The sequence below is a fragment of the Rhineura floridana genome, chromosome 2 (genome assembly GCF_030035675.1).
Source record: "Rhineura floridana isolate rRhiFlo1 chromosome 2, rRhiFlo1.hap2, whole genome shotgun sequence".
Lineage (NCBI taxonomy): Eukaryota > Metazoa > Chordata > Lepidosauria > Squamata > Rhineuridae > Rhineura > Rhineura floridana.
The window spans coordinates 130,637,816-130,659,016 of NC_084481.1; the positions used below are offsets into that span (position 1 = coordinate 130,637,816).

The following is a 21,201-nucleotide window of genomic DNA, read 5'->3' on the forward strand; positions in this document are numbered from 1 at the left end:
TTTGGGGGAGGGGAAGAGAGAGAAAAATAGTGAGCAAAAGAAAGAATTATCTGGCCACATTTAGCATGCTTCACCATACAGTCTATTTCTCCTCTTATCTTTCCTAGCCATTTTCAGCACAGAAAGCCATAAAGGGTGTGTATATGTGTATATGGTAGAAAAGCATGGAAATGGAAATGGACTGCCTTCAACTGAATCCCGACTTATGGCTACCCTATGAATAGGGTGTTCATGGTAAGCGGTATTCAGAGGGAGTTTACCATTACCTCCCTCTGAGGCTAGTCCTCCCCAGCAGGCTAGGGCCTGCTCAGCTTGCCACAGCTGCACAAGCCAGCCCCTTCCTTGTCCACAACTGCCAGCTGGGGGGCAACTGGACTCCTTGGGACTATGCAGCTTGTCCACAGCTGTACAGGTGGCAGGGCATGTAATCCCTGAGCCACTCACTGTGTGGTGATCTTTAGCTGGCCCTTGACACCCAGGAGACATGAGCAGGGATTTGAACTCACAGACTCTGGACTCCCAGCTAGGCTCTTCTCCCCACTGTGCTATATAGCATGAAAGGAAGACACAATTTCCTCGTGTGCTTATCATACAAATTCCAATCCCTGTTCAGCCATGTCATTGGGTGGGTGTCTTTGATGCTGGGTGCTTTCAGACTGTCACAATTTTCGGGTGGGATTCAATCACATACCAGAAAATTGAGGTTACACAATTAGAATGGATTGGGAGGTCTTGCACAACAAACCCACTTCTGCAAAATACCTGACTTTTGCAAAAGGGAAATTGACAGAAAAATGCACTGGAAATTGTGGCTTAACACTTGCTTTGATGAAACATCATATAAACTCCCTGCAAACAAATCAGAATGAATGCTCTAGAAGTGTCCTAAGTCCCTGTATCTCAGTGACTGTAAGGATAGAAGGAGAAAACACCATGGAAAAATTGCAGGATGTGGTTTAATTAATTAATTATACATTTTAAGCCTGCCCTTCCCCCAAGGAGCATGGGATGGCATATTTCCCTCTTCATTTTATCCATACTATCACCCTGTAAGGAAGATTATGCTGAGAGTTAGTGACAACCAAAGTCACCCAAAGATAACTAAGCTGGGGTTCAAATTGAGCTGTAATCAGTGTAACATTCTAGCCACTACACCATATTGGCTTTAAAATATTATTTATTTGTTTGTTTATTAAATTTATATCCCACCGGTCCTCCCAGAAGGAGCCAAGTGCAACAAACAAAACACTAAAAACACTCTAAAACATCTTAAAAACAGACTTTAATATAGTTTTTAAAAAAAACCTTGAAAAATATGTTAAAAAAACAGCTTTAAAAACATATTTTAAAAAAGGTTTAAACACATCTTAAAAAGCAATTCCAACACAGACGCAGACTGGGATAAGGTCTCTACTTAAAAGGCTTGTTGAAAAAGGAAGGTCTTCAGTAGGTGCCAAAAAGACAACACAGATAGTGCCTATCTAATATTTAAGGGGAGGGAATTCCAAAGGGTAGGTGCCACAACACTAACGGTCCACTTCCTTTGTTGTGTGGAATGGACCTCCTGATAAGATGGTATCTGCAGAAGGCCTTCTTCTGCAGAGCGTAGTGATTGACTGGGTATATAAGGGATAAGATGATATTTTCAGGTATCCTGGTCCCAAGCTGTATAGGGCTTTGTACAGCAAAACCAGACTCTTGAACTTGGCCCGGTACCTAAAGGGCAGCCAGTGTAATTCTGTCAAAAGCAGGGTGACATGTTGGCAATATCCTGCCCCAGTGAACAGTTGTGCCACCACATTTTGCACCAGCTGCAGCTTCTGGACCAACCTCAAGGGCAGCCTCACATAGAGCGTATTATAGTAATCCACCCTGGATGTTACCAGAGCATGGACAACAGGCTATCCCAGACCAGAAACAGAGACAACTGTCTTACCAGCCAAAGCTGGTAAAAGGCACTCCTAGCCACTGAAGTCACCTGGGCCTCTAGTGAAAAGGATCATCGAGGAGCACCTGCAGACTACAAACCTGCTCTTTCAGAGGGAGTACGACCCCATCCAAAGCAGGCAATTGACCAATTATCCGAACTTGGGAACCACCAACCCACAGTGCCTACATCTTGCTAGGATTCAGACTCAGTTTATTGGCCCCCATCTAGCCCACCACCGAGTCCAGGCACCGAACCAGGGTTTGCACAGCCTCTCCCAATTCAGATGTTACAGAGAAATAGAGGTGGGTACCATCAGCATGCTGCTGATACCTCCCCCTAAATCTCCTGATGGCCGCTCCCAAGGGCTTCATATAGATGTTAAACAGCACTGGGGACAAGATGGTACCCTGCGGCACCCCACAGCACAACTGCCAGGGGTTGAAAGACAATCACCCAATGCTATTATCTGAAAACGCCACTGGAGGTAGGATCGGAACTATTGTAAAACAGTGCCTCTGATACCCATCCTACTAAATCTGCTCAGAGGGATACCATGGTCAATAGTATCAAAAGCTGCTGAGAGATCAAGTAAGAATAACAGGATTGCACTCCCCCTGTCCTCCTCCCAATAAAGGTCATCTATCAGGGTGACCAAGGCCAATTCAGTTCCATAACCAGGCCTGAACCCAGATTGGAATAGGTCAAGATAATCTGTTTCATCCAAGAGTACTTGAAATTGCTGCACCACAACCCTCTCTATCACCTTTCCTAAAAAGGGGGTATTTGTGACCCGGCAGTAGTTGTCACAAAGCAATGGGTCCAGAATGGTTTTTTTCCAGAGCCGTCCTATTACCACCTCTTTTAGGGCAGCTGGGACCACTTCCTCCTGCAAAGACACATTGACCACACCCTGGATCCACTCAGTCATAACCCCTCGGCAAGCTTTAATAAGTCAAGAAGGACAAGGGTCAAGAGAACATGCTGGTTGCATCGTCACAAGAACCTTGTCCACGTCATCAGGCTGCATCAGCTGAAACTGATCCCAAGAAGTTGCAGCAGACGTTGCACTGGACACCTCCACTGCAGACTACGGTAGATGAGGACAGGGCATCAGGATTGCTATGGACATGAGCAACTTTACCCTCAAAGTGCCTCGCAAACAATTCTCAGTGGGCCTCTGAAGTGTCTAAAAGTCCATCTCCTGGAGCTGATGTCAGCAGATCCCTGACAATACAAAAAAGCCTTCTTCGTTGCCCTTACCGCCACACAGCAGAGAAAGATTGTGCTAGTTTGTACAACATACTAAGTCAAATCTTGGCATAGCAGGACCTCACAAATGTGTGGGCTTCCAGAGTGAAGCTCACAGTTGCTTTGCTCCTCTTGAGTCCTTTTTGCTGCTGCCTCACACTGAGCTAAACCAAAATTTGGCTTAATGTGTCATTTGTGAGCTGGGACTCGTGGTTAAATTATCTCCTCATGAAGCTGTAACCAAAGTTTAACAACAATAATAAATTAATAATAATACAGAGCCCTTGCATATCACTTTATAATGTTCAAAGTGATCCACATACCATGGGTTGTATCCAATGAAGCACTAAGTAAGCATCCCATCTGGATTGCCACTAACACAAAGGGAATTTTCCTCTCTCTTTCCCCTGCACCCCCTAACTCTGTTTTAGCGGTTCCTGCTGGAACAGTCCTTTTTAATGCCTCCAAATGAGTAGACTAAGTTACACTCCCCTGGTTTTATTTCCCTTCATTGGAACTAGCTGTCCCACCTGACCTGCCTTTTTTAACTTCAACCAAGTTACTGATAGACCAATGAGGTGACTGCCCCAAAAGTGCTTCAACAGGGTCTCAGGTAAAAAAGATATTCAGAGTGTACCCTAGTATGTTTTTAGGTGCCAGCACCAGATGGATTCCAGTACTATTTTAACTTGTATTTCCCCAGCATTAAGGAGATCCAAGGAATAGGGTAATGTAAAGGATTTTTAAAATTTTAAACCAAAACCATTTCATAGACAAGCATTTATAGGCATGACTGTTAAATTGTTTACACCTTTAATCTTTCCTTGAACTCTCTTTCTTTCTGTCTTTTGTTTATCCTTATCCTTTACTAACAACTCATAACTCCTCTTACTCTTACCCTATTCCCTTTCCAACCTCCAACCCTCTATATGGTTCCTACTCCTCAACTAAATACCAAATGAATTCTCTCTACATCCCTGAACTCTATCCCCCAACCGAACTCCTACCTGACTAAATCTTTTTCACTCTCCCCTTTCTCAGCATTCCAATTGCAAGACTGGCTGAAGACGGAAAAGGGTGGATCCTAGCCCTGTCCATCACCCCCCAACCTTGGGGAGGGCACAGGGGGCACATGATGGAAGGAGGGGGAAGTGCTGCTGCACCAGTGGTAATCCTTGCACATTAGTTCAATACTGCCCATTATCACAGAAGAATTCTGTAAAGTGTACCATTACTATGATTTTCATATTATGAAAGACGCTGACTGAGAGAGCATGGCTTGCCTAAGGCCATCTAGTGAGTTCATGAATGCAGTGGGATTTTAACCAGGGACCTTACAGCTCATATTCTTAGTTACACACATGGTCACTGCAGTGGTTCAAGAGAGTCTCAGGAAAAGGTTTCTTGCTATTATCTTTTTTTGAACTGAAAATTTCAAGGCTTAAATCAGGGACCCTTATACATGCAAAATGTGAGTGCTTCTACTGACATGTAGCCTCTCCTTGGAGAATATAAGAAACTAGGTTCCTATCAGAGACAATTGTTTTGTCAGTTGGCAAGGGTTCTTTTGGATTCAGAGACAATAAACACACAGGTAGGTTGGAAGTCAAAGATTTTATTCAGTAGCAGGCAAAAGGATACAGACAGCAAAATCTACTGAGCTTACTTTCTCCATTCAGTTGTCGGAAACTCAGAAGTGAACGACAATGGAGAGACCCTGGCTGATGGTCAGTATGCAGCATCTCACTGATCCAGGTCTGCATTGAAGTTCACTTGGGCAACAAATCTTGGGGACTTAAATAATTAAAAGCCCCAAAGACTATGCACTGATTCTCAACAACAACTTCATTTATCACACCTGTTGTGATGAGCATGTCCTTGGTCTCATCACCGTTTATTAAGCATCCTTTTTTGAAGTTTCTACCAACTTAATTGGTTGCACTTAATTTGAACCAAATTAATTAGTTGCACCTGGCTTGAAGGTCATGTTCCCAACCCTTATCAATGTTTATGAATATTTTCACAGATGAGCCAAGAACATCAACTGTCCATTCTAAACAGATAAGGACTTTTCCCAAATTTCAAGGATGTCCTGAACAGGTGGCTACTTTTAAGAAAACAGCTAATTAAGTTAACAAGCTTACAATCACTTTGGGAAAATAGCCAATTAAGGCTTCACTGCTAAATTCACAGAGTCAGAAAGTCAGACATGAAGGAACAATTGTCACAGGTCGTTCTATCTCCTCGCCAATCTTCCGGGGTCAGTTTCCCATACAACACAAGTGAGATGCAGTAATGGGATATAAGAAGCAAATCACATCTATCTAACGGTGGTAGCAATGTGGCATTTCTTTATCCTCACCATGAAGCTTACTGGGTGATATTAAGCCAGTCACTGTCTCTCAGCTTAACCTACCTTAGAGGAGTGTTGCAATAAGGAAATAGGGAGAGAGAGAGCTGTTTCTGCCATTTTGAGCCCCTTGCTATGCTTTTGCCTGAACTTCCTCTTGGTTGACTAAGGCTGCAATCCAATACATACTTACCTGGGAGTAAGTCACATTGAACCCCATGGAGCTTACTTCTGAGTAGACATGAATTGAATTACAGCCTAACTGGACTATGGAGCTAAGGGCATTCATACAGAGTGTTGCATTTCTCCAAGTCTAGCAAACTAATGTCATAGAAGCAGTGCATTAACCTGATGCCACTCTGTACTATGAACAGCAAATAGCATGCGTAGAAAGTTGTCAGAGATTTGTTTTTATTAGTTTCTGTTTTCATTAATTTGTTTTACTAATTATAACTGTGGAAAACTCAGTTTGCACAGTCAGACTATTAAAAATAAACAGTTTTTGACATGTTAAAAACTTTGTTTGGCCTTTGTAATTAAAAGTCTGTCACATCCCCCCCTTCACTTTGCTAATCCTATTTTTTCCCTTTAGTTATCCTCCAAATATGATTATATTTTTCTTTTTAAATGACTAAATATGTTCTGTAATACTGCCTGTCATCCATTAATGGCAGTGACTCCAAGCTATTCTTACGTGATCTACTGACACCTGGTAATTATCCAGAACCATTAAATGAAAGGCAATATTCTCTGATGCGTAAATTTAAATTCTGAGTAGAATTTTCCAATTTTAAATATTTCCTGAGACAATGTTAATCTAACTTTTTAGTTTTAGTTTTCTCCATAATTGGAGCACTGGAAATATGAAATTTATCTCACACAACTTGAAGAAGTAGAAGATTAAAACTTTAACAGTGCAACCTTACACAATACCATTCCTTGGTATTCTTTAGTTAAAAGGCAACTCATGGTTTTATTTTCATTGTATTTCTATAGGTCTGTAGAAATCTATTCCTGTTTTATAGAAATTGAAAAGAATTGTACTGTTTCTTCAGAAAAAAACTCTTGTGTATTCACTTTTTACACTATGGGATTATATTAGCAGTACAAGGACTAATTACTGTTATGGAATGTTTCCCATCTATCTAAATTTTACCAAGTCAGAATGACACTCGGCCTTTTAGTGTCAGACACAAAATATGTGGACCCTGATACCTTTTCATCACTTGTACACTAAAAATTGTATTTTTTAAATGATATCCAGCCAGCTTTTTCACAATCCATTAATTCCTGGATCAACATCAGAAAGAATGTCAGAGCAATGTAAAATTCCTGTAAGACACAGATGTCAGGATCAAAAGTCGGAGACATTCGAAGAACAGCAGGGAAGCATGCTTGTTAGATCCTAATCGTAACAATTAGTATCTGTCATGTGACAGTCTCTATATTCTCTGTATATTTCTTCTAACTTTCAGGCATGCTGGAGAGACAGTTCTCAGTTTGATAGAAAATTTTAGATGCTGTTGATTTCAAATTGATTTTTTTGGGGGGGGGATTTTTCAGAGCATTTAATCATCGGCCAAATTATCTTACATAGAAAATATTAATATATTTTCCCTCACATCTTTAATTGCCATTTTAACTGCAAAGTTAATGTTTCATATTGCTATCAAATGATACCATATAACACAAGAAAACATTCACTAATAGGCAAAAAAAAACCCTTGCGGTTTAAGAACATACCTATAGCCAACAGATATTTCTATCAAACTTTAAAAAGCAGGGAAATTGGGCAGCTATAGTAAAAGCATCAGGGGACCAGAAGAGCTGGCCTCCTCTCTGAGATATTGGACTGCCCTACAAATTTGTCAAAATGCCAACACAATTTGGGTTGGTCTTTTACAGTCCAATCCACTTGCTGTGTAGCTTGGAAGAATTTGGTAACATGTGCCTTTGAGCATATGGAGAGTGGTGGCAACACCTGTCATCTTTCAAGATGGAGAATTACATTTTTGTATGTTTGTTGGTGTTCTTACTTTGCTTTTCTGTGTTATTACTATTTCTACAGACATTTATTTATTTATTATTTGATTTATATCCTGCTCTTCATCCCAGCAGGAGGCCAGGGCAGCAATTTAACCTAGAAAATTATATTTCTCTCATTCATTCTAGAAATCTGCATCAAATTAATTTTTTTATTAATTTCAAAGCCTTTTTATTGGTCAGTGTCATATGTTGGTGAAGACAGTTTTTTGTTTTTCAAACTGGAGGTTATGTTCTATTTCTATTTTTGGTGCATTAACACTTGAATCTGATACTGTAGTTTGATGTAAAATCAGACTGATTGCAATATGTTGCTACTTAAGCAATGAATCTAGCTACTGGAAAAAAACAAATCTGGCCCGTCCAAGATGTGTGTTTTCAACCAGCTATGCTTAAACCACTCCACTTAAAGAAAGGTGGGAATTAAAAACATAGAGCACACCTAGAAACATAAAACCAATGTCATCTTACAATAATTGATTTTGAGTTTCAGTGTTTCCTTTGTTCCTAAAAGTGGAAAGAGACTCAAGGGCCACAGTGAGTCCAAAACTATATTTTTCTTTACAGAATTCATATACTGCTTTATTATAAAGAACCTCAAAGTAGTTTACAGAAGGAATTAAAACAATAAAAATATTGGAAAAACATTTAAAATCAGGTATTTACAAACATTCAAAATAATAAAACCAACCATGGGTTAAAAAGCACAACAGCTTCTACATGCCTGGGTAGGCTTGCCTACACAAAAATGTTTTTAGCAGGTGCTGAAAAGAGTACAGTGATGGTGTCTGCCTAAGGTCAATAGGCAGGGAGTTCCAAAGTGTAGGTGCTGCCACAGTAAAGGACTGATTTCTTACAAGAGCAGAACAAGTACAAGTACTATGCGGCACCCGTAACATGGAAAGCCACCTTGAACTTGGCCTGGAAGCAAATCAGCAACCAGTGCAGATTTCAGAGCAGAGGTATTATGTGCTGATAGGTCCCATTTATGTCAGCAATCATGCCACATCATTCTGCACTAACTGCAGCCCCCAAGTCAGGTTGTGCTGCATGGAGATTTCTGTGACCTTGGCTGACTGGCTGCCAGGTTTTTTGTTCTGGTTTTTGGTTATGATTCCTGACTGGCTGTGGGATGCTGGGTTTTCTGCCTATTACTCATAGGAATCTTGTTGTGGTTGGAATGGTCTTTTTCTATTTCCATTTAATTTACCTTTAACCTCACTCCCTTACATCCATAGAAGCAACAATAGTGGTTCCATGGGCTCTGCTCATCCCCCTTAAACCCACTGACGATGCACCTTGTTGATTGCATGATTGTTTGTTTCTTGTGCAATAGTAGTAAAAGAGAATTCACATACTGGGAAGGGTGGCTGCAATTGTTCCCAAGCTGCTGCCTGTGAAGGTTGACCAAACCACGGGTGTTTTCTCTCTGTCAATTATTATTCACTGGAATTGGGTTGGCTGTCAAAGTGAGTTTATAGCAGCCCACAGAATTGGGAAGAAAGGGTAGAGAATCTTCTTACTCTTACTCATTTCTCAGACCTCTTTCTGAAGTGAAGGGTCAAATGTCTAAAGATGTTTGGAGCAGCCACATTAAAAGGCAGGCAGGGTATCCCAGGCAGGGGGCTGCCAAGCCTGCTTTGATATGGATATCTGCCAAAACTGTGGTGTTCAAATCAGAATGAATGCAAAAATTATTTTATCTGCAAAATGCAATGCAAACTGGTCACAGTGGTCCTTTGAAGAAGCTATTAGCTATCTATCTAGATCTTTAAGCAAAAGCCTTTTTAGCTCTTGAAAAAGTTTTGGTGGCCGGTATTCTGCAGATGCAATGATGGCAGAGAAGTAATAATCTTTTTGCTTCCATCATTGCCACCCTATAAGGGCTAATAAACTGTGTTCAGTTGTGCTTGGCATGAGTCTCCTGGCACTTGCACTCTAGTTGTTGACCCAGTCATTTCATCACCTGCAGTTATCCAGAGAACCAGGAAGTTGACACAGCTCTAGAAATGGGGCAAGGACATTTGGGAGTGATTGCATCAATAGTCCAAGTAATTTCCCTATGCCAGACAGCAGAGTCTTGGCAGAACCACCAGCTAAATCTGCAGGAAAATGCCCCAGAGACCTCAGAAAACCTTTTTCTTTTTTATAATATTTTTTTTATTATTCAAATTTTTATAAAAACAAATACAAATACAACAAAAACAATACAACAGAAAAAATAAAATAAAAAGAAAAACTTGACTTCCGATTTGTTACAGATCAGCTAAAAGTATATAATATATATCAAACCTGTCTCCTAAAACATACGAAATTCACTTTTTTCCAAGGTCTATCTTGATTAATCGTCAAATCCCATTATCATCATTTCATTTTTTTCTTTCAACAAAAAGTCCAAAAGAGGCTTCCATTCCTTAAGAAATGTATCTGTCATTTTTTCTCTAATAAGACATGTCAATTTGTCCATCTCAACTAATTCCATTAATTTCAATAGCCATTCTTCCATTGTTGGTATCGATTCCATTTTCCACTTTTGTGCATATAGTAATCTTGCTGCCGTGATCATATATAATATTATTCTTCCATATTTCTTTTCGTTTTGTTTATCCATAAAACCCAATAAAAAAAATTCTGGTTTTGACTGAATATTTATCTTTAAGATTTTTTGCATCATCCTACCTATCTGTGCCCAAAATAATTTTGCCTGTTTACACAACCACCACATATGATAAAAAGATCCTTCTTGTTGTTTACATTTCCAACATACATTAGAAACATTACTATACATTTTTGACAACTTTTCTGGAGTCATATACCAACGATACATCATTTTATAAAAATTTTCTTTAAGATTATAGCATAATGTAAATTTCAAACCTTTTTTCCACATATTTTCCCATTGATCCATTTGTATATTATAACCAAAAATTTTTGCCCACTTAACCATACACTCTTTTACTTGTTCTTCTTCCATGTCCATTTTAGTAAAAATTTATACATTTTTGCAATTATGCATTCATCATTTGTACACAAACCTATTTCAAAATCAGATTTATTTATTTCAAACCCATACATTTTCTTGTCCATTTTAAATCTTTCTAACAATTGTAAACAGGCAAACCATTGTGAGCTATATCCTTCCTTTATTAGTTGTTCTCTCTCTTTCATTATATATTCACCATGCACATTTTCTAATAGTTCTTGGTAAGTTAACCATTTCTCTTTTCCAGCCATTTCTCTTCTATAAAATGCTTCTTGACTTGAAACACATAGTGGTATTTTCGGAAAAAAACTTGTTTTGTATTTATTCCATATATTCAACAAAGGACGTCTTATAAAATGATTATTAAAATCCACATTAACTTTTACTTTATCATACCATAGATATCCATGCCATCCCCACTTCAGGTTGTGACCCTCCAAATCCAATAATCTTTTATTCCTCAATAGAATCCATTCCTTTATCCAGACTAAGCAACAAGCAGCAAAATAAAGTCCCAAATTTGGTAATCCCAGCCCTCCTCTTTCTTTGGCGTCCTGTAATAATTTAAATTTAACCCTTGGTTTTTCCCCCTGCCAAATAAATTTAGAAATATTTTTTTGCCATTGTTTGAAAGGTAGATCAGAGGATATGACAGGTGTTGTTTGAAATAGAAACATCATTCTCGGCAATACATTCATTTTTATTACAGATATTCTACCCATTAATGACAACTGTAATTTATCCCATTTTAACAAATCTTTATTAATCTCTGCCCATAGTTTTTCATAATTATTATGAAACAACTTTGAATTTTTATTTGTCATAATGATACCTAAATATTTCACCTTTTCTTCTATTTTAAAATCTATCTTCTCCATTAACTCTTTTTGATCTCTTAAAGATAAATATTTCACCAACATCTTCGTTTTTTGATTGTTGATCTTAAATCCTGCTAATAGTCCAAATTCTTCTAATTTATCCATCAATACTTTGATTCCTTCCAAGGGATTTTCTAATACAATTATCAAGTCATCAGCAAATGCTCTCAATTTATATTCCTCTTTTTTTATCTTTATTCCCGAAATCCTTTTGTCTTGCCTTATGTCTCTAAGCAGCACTTCTAAAACCAGAATAAATATAAGGGGGGACAATGGACATCCCTGTCTTGTACCCTTTTGTATTTCACATGAGTCCGTTAAATCCCCATTGACAATTATCTGTGCCTTATGTGATGTATAAATCGATCTGATCCATTTTATAAAATTATCTCCAAAGTCCATTTGCTCTACAACCTTAAACATAAATTTCCAATTCAAGTTATCAAATGCTTTCTCAGCATCCAAGAAAATCAAAGCAGCTTGTATGTCATTTCGTTGTTCTAGATATTCCAACACATTCAAAACATTTCTGACGTTATCACATAATTGTCTTTTAGGTAAAAACCCCACTTGATCTTCCTGAATAAATTGTTGCAATATTATTTTCATTCTTTCAGCCAAAATCATTGTAAAAATTTTATAGTCATTATTCAGTAAAGATATTGGCCGATAATTTTTTGTTTTAGTTAAATCCTGCTCCTCTTTAGGTATGAATGTTATATTGGCATTTTTCCAACTATCCGGTATCTTCCCCTCTTGTAAAATAGAATTCATTGTATACTGTAAAGGTAGCAAAAGTTCCTCCTCCAAGCATTTGTAATACATTGCTGATAGTCCATCCGGTCCTGGCGCCTTTCCTAATTTAATTTTACTTATAGCCTCAGATATTTCTCTTGGCGCAATAGGACCATTAATAGCTTGTCTCTGAAGATCTGTAATTTTAGGCAAATTCTGTTTGGATATATACTCTTCTATTTTTTCTGAGGGAATTTCCTGACACTTGTACAAAGTTGAATAATATTGATGGAAAACCCTTTGGATTTTTAAATTGTCTGTCAACATCTCATCTCCTTCTTATATCTTTAAAATAAGATTTTTTTGTCGTTCTTTTCTTAATTTATATGCTAGCAATTTCCCCGGTTTATTTGCAAATTCAAAAGTCCTTTGTTTAGCAAAATTTAATTTCCTTTCAATTTCTCTGTCAACATTGACACTTGTTTCTGTAACATTTTAATTTGATTTACAATAGAAGCTTTAGTTGGATTCTTTTTCATTTCTTCCTCTTTTTGTTTTATTTCTTCCAAAATTAATTGCATTTTCTGTTGTTTCTTCTTTTTTAATTCAGAATTACATTTAATAAAATATCCCCTTATAAATGCTTTACTTGTATCCCAAACAATATTTTCATCTGTTCCTTTATGTAAATTGTGTTCAAAAAACTCTTTTAATTTCTTCTTACATTCCTGCACTATTTTATCATTCTGTAATAAAGATTCATTTAGTCTCCATCTAAATCCAAGATTTTTTTTTTAAGTCAGTATCACTGGATTATGATCCGAAAAGGTTTTTGGTAACACATCCATCTTGGAAATATCTTTCACTAAATTTTTAGACATCCAAATCATATCAATCCTCGAAAATGTTTTATGTCTTTCTGAAAAATAAGTAAATTCCTTTGCATTGTCATTTATATATCTCCAAGCATCCACCAATTCTAAATTTTCCATCAATTCGAAACAGATCTTCGGCAATTTGCCCTGTGTCTCTTTAATATTTTTCTCAGAAAGTCTATCCATTTTAGGTGAAGTTACCCCATTCCAATCCCCCATGACACACCAATGATCATATGCAAACTCTGATAATTTTTCCATCAGTATAAAACCTTGTTTTATCTTCATTAGGAGCATAAATGCCCACTATCAAAATTTTTGTACCCTGAATGGTGATTGCAACTCCCACAAATCTGCCACTATCATCCAATAATATCAATTTAGGAGACAATTATGAATTAATATAAAGAACCACACCATTTTTTTTGAATCCTGCCGAAATAAATTCTTCACCCAAATTTTTACAAATTAAATATTTAGAATCTTTCTTCTTAATATGAGTTTCTTGTAAACAAATTATATCCAATTTTAATTTTTTCAAATAATGAAATACTTTCTTTCTCTTCTGCCACGAATTAGCTCCATTTATATTCCAAGTTAGATATTTGTAATCCATTTTTAAGCATGTATTTTAGAAAAGTCTGCGCCTGTTGCTCCCTTTGATCCATCATCATCCTTTTCTTCCTCTACCTGTTTCTGTTGACTTTGTTTCCCAGGAATTATATCCATATCTTTGAGTTTATCTTCTTCCATGTCTTTTGAAGCTTTTCTCAAGAAATCCCTTGCTTTTTGAACAGTATTTAATCGATACTTCTGTTGTCTAAATGTAAAAATCACTCCCTCTGGAACATCCCATCTAAATTGAATTTTACATTGTTTAAGTTTTTCTGTGAAGAAAGCGTAATCTTTTCTCTTACGTAGAAGCCTAACAGGAATTTCCTTCATCACCTGTATTTCTTTACCGTCAATTTTGAAGACATTGTTAAAATGATGTTGCAAAACCATATCTCTGGTCCTCTTTTTTAAAAAATAAACAAGCACATCTCTTGGGATTTTTTTTATTGTTGCATATCTGGAATTAATTCTATAAACTTTGTCTATTTCAAATTCCATCCGATCTTCGTTCCTGTCGAAGGATTTTGCCAAAACATTAACAATTTTCTCTCTGATATCTTCACCTGTTTCCTCAGGAATTGCACGGAATCTCAAGCAATGTTCTTTATCTCTAAGTTCCATAACAGCAATATAGTCCAAATTTTTTTCCAATTCCATATTTGTAATATCTATTCTATTCTCTAAGGTTTGCCCCTTATCTTTAACATTTTTTACATCCTGTGTTAATTGCCCAATGTTATTTTTAATCTCACCCACTTCTGTTTTAATATGATCTTGTAAATCTTTAAAATCCTTTTTCATATTGCAAAATTAATCTTTAAGTTGTTGTCTGTCCTGTTTCATCTCTTGTTTCAACTCTTGTTTAAAATCACTAAATCCCTCCATAATTTTCTGGAACATGTCCATCCCTTCCTGTGTATCAATTGAAACTCTTCGCTCCAAAACTTTGGCTGCTTTCCTAGCTGTCATTCTTGAAAAAAAAAAACGTTTCTATTATTAGCCAATGTAGAGGCAAACAGTTTCTTTTCTCCCAGCAACAAAAAAGTTAATATTCCAGGCCTGTTTAACCAACACAGTTCTTATCTCCAGCACATTCAGGAATGTAAAACAAATCCAGTTCTCAGCATCCAGCAGTTAGTAAGATACACGAACAGCAGATTCGTTCAAAAAAAAATATCCAATAAATAAATAAATAAATAAATAAAATATTCTCAGATATATTTCCTTCAAATAATCAAATCATCTTATCTAATAAGTTGCCTCTTATCCGTTTAATCTTTGTAATTCCAACTTTAAGCCAGCTTTTTGTCATAAAAAATAAAGCAGATTCTTTGAATTGCTCCCTTCTTCCTTAGCTTTGTATAATACGAAAAAAGTGTGACTCACCCAAGTTTCTGAGTTGCTGATTCGTAAACAAGTCTCTTTTACGATAGTAATTTAAGTTAGTTGATAAGATTTAGACAGAAGGAGGCTAGCTCGTTAAAAACGTTTTTAAAAGAGAAAGAAAAAAAGTCTCGCTTACTTTCAGCACAGCCTGTTGGAAATCCAGACTCTGTCTTCCGCTGCTAGAAAAGCCTTCTTATCTCAGGGGGATTCCTGATCAAATCTAGCAATCTACAGCTCGACGGAGTTCCGTGGATAATCTCTTTGGTTCCCCTTTTATCTTGGAGAACATTTACACCAGTCAAAAATTCCTCTTGACTGGCTTTTAACTGAAATAAGCTTCCTCTGAGATAGAGCTCACTCAGAGACAATCACCAGCCAGCACTCCTTCCGGGAAGTCTGACCTCAGAAAACCTTGAAGATCTAGCAGCATCCAATGTTCATCATCCACCCCTACACAGCTTACAAGTGGTCACAAGATCAATCTGAATCAGGTAGCTACTTGCTCCCCTACCCACAGATAATCTCCATCTAACCCAATACAGAAGACATGTTCCAAAATATATTGGCCAGATATTAGGACAGGCCAAGAAGACAGAACTCCTAAGCCATTCCAGACAAGGCAGCCTCAGCATGGATACTGAAATCCTACAAGACCAAACGACGGTCCTCAACACCACCTCCAAGACCACCTCTCTTACCGTGGGTAGGGAATACTGTTAGGCAGCAGGGTGGATACACCACCAGAGATCTTATCTTGTCTCAGGTTCCCAACATCAAGTACTGACACTCATACTTGTCCACTGCTGGCTAGGGTTCCCCACCAGGCAGATTGTTTTTTTTTATAGAGGCCACTTCACCCCTCTCCCCTCAAGCCAATTTCCCAGATCCCCTCTGGATCCCTTTTTTAAAAATAGTGTTACATAGGCCACTTTCCAGTCCTCAGGTATGGAGGGTGGTCTTAGGAACAAGGTACAGATTTTTGTTAGAAAGTTCAGCAATTTCACATTTGAGTTCTTGGACAGATGCCTTCTGGACCTGGTGATTTCTTCTGGGAGGGAGGAAGCATCCCATCCATTTTACCGGTGAAGTGTTATGGGCAGAGAAATCCTAAATATTGGAAACTGGCAGAATTCACACCACCTTAAGCTGGCATATGTTTGTCCTATACTCATACAGCGCTTGTTCCGCTTTTACAGCTGTTTTTGGGTGTTGTGCGCCATTCTATTCAATGAGTTCCACTTTTCAGCGTTTTTCACTTTTCAGCGGGGGTCTGAAACGTAACCCACCGTATGAGTGGGTCCCTGCTGTACCAAAATTGTCAGGAACGGGGTGAAACTGGCAAGACAGTCTGTTTCTTGTGAATGCACAGGATTGAGGGTTCTTACGTTCTTCCCTTTGCCTGTTGACTATTCAGAGTCCTCATATGTCAGACTTTGTGTTCACCTAAGCATACTCTATCTTCAACTGCAGTCATCTGAACAGGCAGGCTAATGGTTGGAGTTCCCATCCAAGACTTCTTGGGGCTTGGGAGATAACAGGAAAATAATTGGGAAGCTGACAGTGAAGTATCTTTAACATTTATTTCTTAGATATTGTAACACTTCTAAAACATTTTACATGAATGCATATAGTTGGTCTTAGCCAATAAGTCAGAAATCAGAATCCAACAACTTACATTGCAATATAATGTATATTACATTGCAGCTTACATTGCAATCTTAAGGCTATCTTCCAGTTCTTATCCAGTAAATAAATGAACAAGATCTCACCCTTGTGAGTAGACATATGTAGTCTTGCATTGTAGTTTATGAGGTTATTTGCTTATTTTCCATGTGTTTTAGGATAACAGACCAATTCTAGCTACAGAAAGTTAGGAACTATTAAGTTACTCTTCCATACTCAGGATCAATTTGACTTATACCACCCTTTTTCCTGCCTAAGTTCTGCTGGGTTGCTAGGTCACGTAACTGAGCTGAAAGAGGTTTGAAATAGGTATACATCTCTCCTTACCCTGTCCCATCCCCCAGGACACACATTTTTGGGGACTTATGCCTGAGTAAGTTACTATGGTTTAAGTTCTGCCAGCTCAGCTGGGGTGAGGAACTTATGCCAGTATATTTCTGGCTCGGCCAGGGTGAGAGGCTTACATCAGCATAGCTCCAGACAATACACTGGGCCAGTTAAATTGAAAAGTTAAATGAGCTAATTAGTGGAATCCGCCAGGAGCAGCAGGGTAGCCACTTGGTGAAAGCAACGAGGAGGTGGGGAGGTTGGCTTGGCTGGTTTGCTTGCCTGACTTCCTCTCATGGTGCAGACCACAGTCCATGGTATCCCAGACCTTTTGGAGTATTATTTTCATATTATATTTTACTTTTGGCATCTGAAGCATATACAGTGAGCTGGAGATCACTGGACCAATTTTAAATTAAATTTGGAGGCCCCATAATTACTCTGGTGGTACATGGCCATTCCTATTGACCATTTCCACCAATGGAGCCAAAGTAAGCTGGTTCCATGTTGCTAGAGTCTTGTTTTGTGGATTACTGCTGCAATCACATTTTCAAAGTGGCATAATGTTCTCATTTGTGACACTTCCTACACATTGTTTCTTGAGTTGGACACTCTTTTCTTTTGGGGTGTGCCACACCATGGTCATTCTTTTGCATCCTTGATATGTGTAGTTCCTCTGGGCTCTGTCCCAACTTGTGTCTGAAACCTTGCCTGTTGGGATCTGGGTTTGTAATTTGTATGTGGCACTGGAGGTATCCTTTCCACCCTCAGCTTCAAGGATGGGGAACTCAATCCAGCTGGCAGGCCAGATTGTTACTTTCCCCCACCTCCCAGGCCAGGTTTGACAAGTGGGCTGGACCGCCCACATGTCAGTCATCTGATGTCACAATGACTATGCTGTATCAGATGATAGTTGGGTCTTGCAAGACTGATCAGCTGGTTGTTGGTAATTATAGAGCAATAATGTCCAGTGTACAGTGCTTCTCAAGGTCTGACAATCAGCTGATCAGCAGGATTTGTAAAACCTAGTGCACAGGGTTTTGCAAGTGCTCTCAATCAGCTGATCGGCAGTGTCCACAAACCCTCTCTCAGTTCAGCCAGTCTTTACCTGTCTCGCGCCTGGCATCATATACATCAGGTATAGAACAGGTAGGCACGGCTTTGTCCTTGCAGGCAAAATGGGGAGCCTGGTGGGCCTAATTAGGCCTGCGAGCTGCAGGTTCCCAAATGTTGCTTTATGACTTCAGTTGTGGTTTCTCTGTAAAGTCTTTGCCTTCTGTACATTGCCCTGAGACATGTATGGAAGTTAACAACAACAACAACATTCTGTTTGTAAAGCCTGCTTTTCTTTTATATAAGAGGTCTAGAGGGCCTGGGCCTTGGCCTTCAGCCAGAGTTGAGGGTAGGGGATTTTTTTAGTGTTTCAGACAAGTAGCTGTCTTTAAGCCCTCGACCAGCTTCTCCCTGATAAGTTTTTTATTCATTGCATTATGTCCATAGTGCTGGATCAGGATATATAGGACCATGATAGTGTCAGATAATGACTGTGCTTGCTTTCATAACTAAAACTGGGCCCATTCAAAAATGATATTGGGATGGGTTGAGAAATTTTTACCTAGTTCCCCTTTTATTGTGTCTAATTGTTTCATCTGGGCTTCTGCAAGTCCTTTCAAGAGGATTGTGTTTCCTGCTGCTTGGGCCCATATATACAAAAGAGTATTCACTTGTTTTTCTTGTTGCATATCTAAACCACAGATCTGGATGAATCTCTGAGAAGTACTTATTTAATTTATTTTTATTTAATATACATTTATACCACCTTTCATCAAAATATTTCAAGGCAGATCACAACCAAACTTTAAAAATAACTATAAATACAATAAATGCAACAGCAACAAAATCAGTACAAACTTATAACACTGGTATTAATTATCAGCAAAGGCCTGGGAGAAGAATTACATTCTTTAGCAAACACCGAAAACCAAGCACAGTAGGCAATTCTGCAACTTCCATTGCTGTACTAATGTTGTAGTTTGTTGTTGCTGTGTGCCTTCAAGTCGATCATAACTTATGGCAACCCTATGAATCAGCAACCTCCAACAGCATCTGTTGTGAACCACCCTGTTCAGATCTTGTAAGTTCAGGTCTGTGGCTTCCTTTATGGAATCAATCCATCTCTTGTTTGGTCTTCCTCTTTTTCTACTCTCTTCTGTTTTTCCAAGCATTATTATCTTTTCTAGTGGATCATGTCTTCTCATTATGTGTCCAATGTATGATAACCTCTGTTTCATCATTTTAGCTTCTAGTGATAGTTCTGGTTTAATTTGTTCTGACACCCAATTATTTGTCTGTTTCGCAGTCCATGGTATGCACACAGCTCTCCTCCAACACCACATTTCAAATGAGTGGATTTTTCTCTTATCTGCTTTTTTCACTGTCCAACTTTCACATCCATACATAGAGAACGGGAATACCATGGTCTGAATGATCCTGACTTTAGTGTTCAGTGATACATCTTTGCATTTGAGGACCTTTTCTAGTTCTCTCACAGCTGCTCTCCCCAGTGCTAGCCTTCTGATTTCTTGACTATTGTCTCCATTTTGGCTGATGACTGTGCCGAGGTACTGATAATCCTTAACAAGTTCAATGTCCTCATTGTCAACTTTAAAGTTACATAAATCTTCTGTTGTCATTACTTAATTAATTACTTAATGTCATTACTTAATTAATTAATTAATTAATTAATGTCATAGTTAGGCAATGACTAAATGTATTCTGTATTTTCTTCCTATAATTTAAAATGATTCTTTCTCCTATGGTGCAATCCAACTCATATTTCTGCCGGGCTGGGAGGAGTTGGACGCAGCAGACCTCTGGCTGAACTAGTAAGCTCCTGGTGCCACCAGGCTCCACCAGCAGAAGCCCCCCACTGTAGCTGAGCCATGGTGCTGCCAGGACCACAGGGTGTGGCAGGGGAGGAATAGCAGGGGGGACTTACGCGACTTCCAAGTCCCTCTCAGAGCTCTCCCTCAGGTTCCGCTCCCAGTCCCCATGATAATTCTGCCAGCTAATAGGCCAGTGCAATAAAAAAATTACAGTGATGGCCTATGGGGACCGCTTACTCACTGATAAGCCTGTTCACAGGAGCTGGCTCTTTGCTTGGCTCCTGTGCACAGCTCCTGACAGAGCTGGTGCTCAGCTGGACCGAGAGCTCCCAAGCAGCAAGTAGATGCTGCGGAGCTTTCCGCTGGTCCTCCCTCCACTGCCCCCCCCTCCACTGGCTTCCCATCATTTGGATTGCTCTGCTATACTTTATACTTTGTAAACTGCTTAGAAACCTATTTTGGCATTGAGCAGTATATACATTAAATCATCATTGTCTTGGGCTATTCTTGCTGAATAGTGAAATTAGCTTCCTTTTTATTCTGATGGACACTAAACATCTGAGAATAGAATCATGTACTTCCTTTTTATTTTCTTTAAACTAAATACACAGTTCCTTCTCCCTTTCCCCCTAGATTTTCCTTCTGCTCCTCCTCTCAGTCATTCTCATAGTGTTCTTTTTAGTCGTTTCCAACTTAAGGTAGCAATTGCTGTCCTTTGTAAATTTTCTTTTTTTGCTTTCTAATGTAAAAGTTTTCCATTTTTGACCTATCCTCTAATGTGTTTGTATTTCCTTGCATTCATGTATCTTTTGTGACCTAATGTATGTGTTAGATTGTCTTTAATCCAAGTTGTTGATGAAGCTAGTTGTATACGTGTGGAGTCATCCCGTGCTAGGGAGCTGCAAGTTCTTGTTTCTAACCAATGTCATCCCATATTGATCCATCTATACAAACAAATCTTAAGGTCCTGCCATTGAAAAGTGCCTTGAAATAGTATATGATCCTAACAGCATAAATGTTTCTTATTCACATGATTACTAGGTACATTTTCTTCTCTCTTTTAACAATATATGTTCTCTTCTTGTCTTCCACCACCTTTAGCTGCTGTAGCAATATTTCTAACTTCCATCTCCTCATGACTTTTCAAATATCCAATTCAAATAAACAGCTGAAATGGAAAGTGGTGTGTGTGTGTGTATGTATGCGTGTGCACACACAATTTTATTAAGTGCTGAATTAATTGCTTTTATGACTTAAGATTTC

The 21,201-nt window shown here is 38.5% G+C and overlaps 1 protein-coding gene across 1 annotated transcript in view; it reads left to right on the forward strand.

The window, feature by feature from the left end:
* DCDC1 (doublecortin domain containing 1) overlaps nt 1–21,201 on the forward strand; it is a 574,603-nt gene that overhangs the window by 164,550 nt on the left and 388,852 nt on the right. The window lies entirely within an intron of this gene.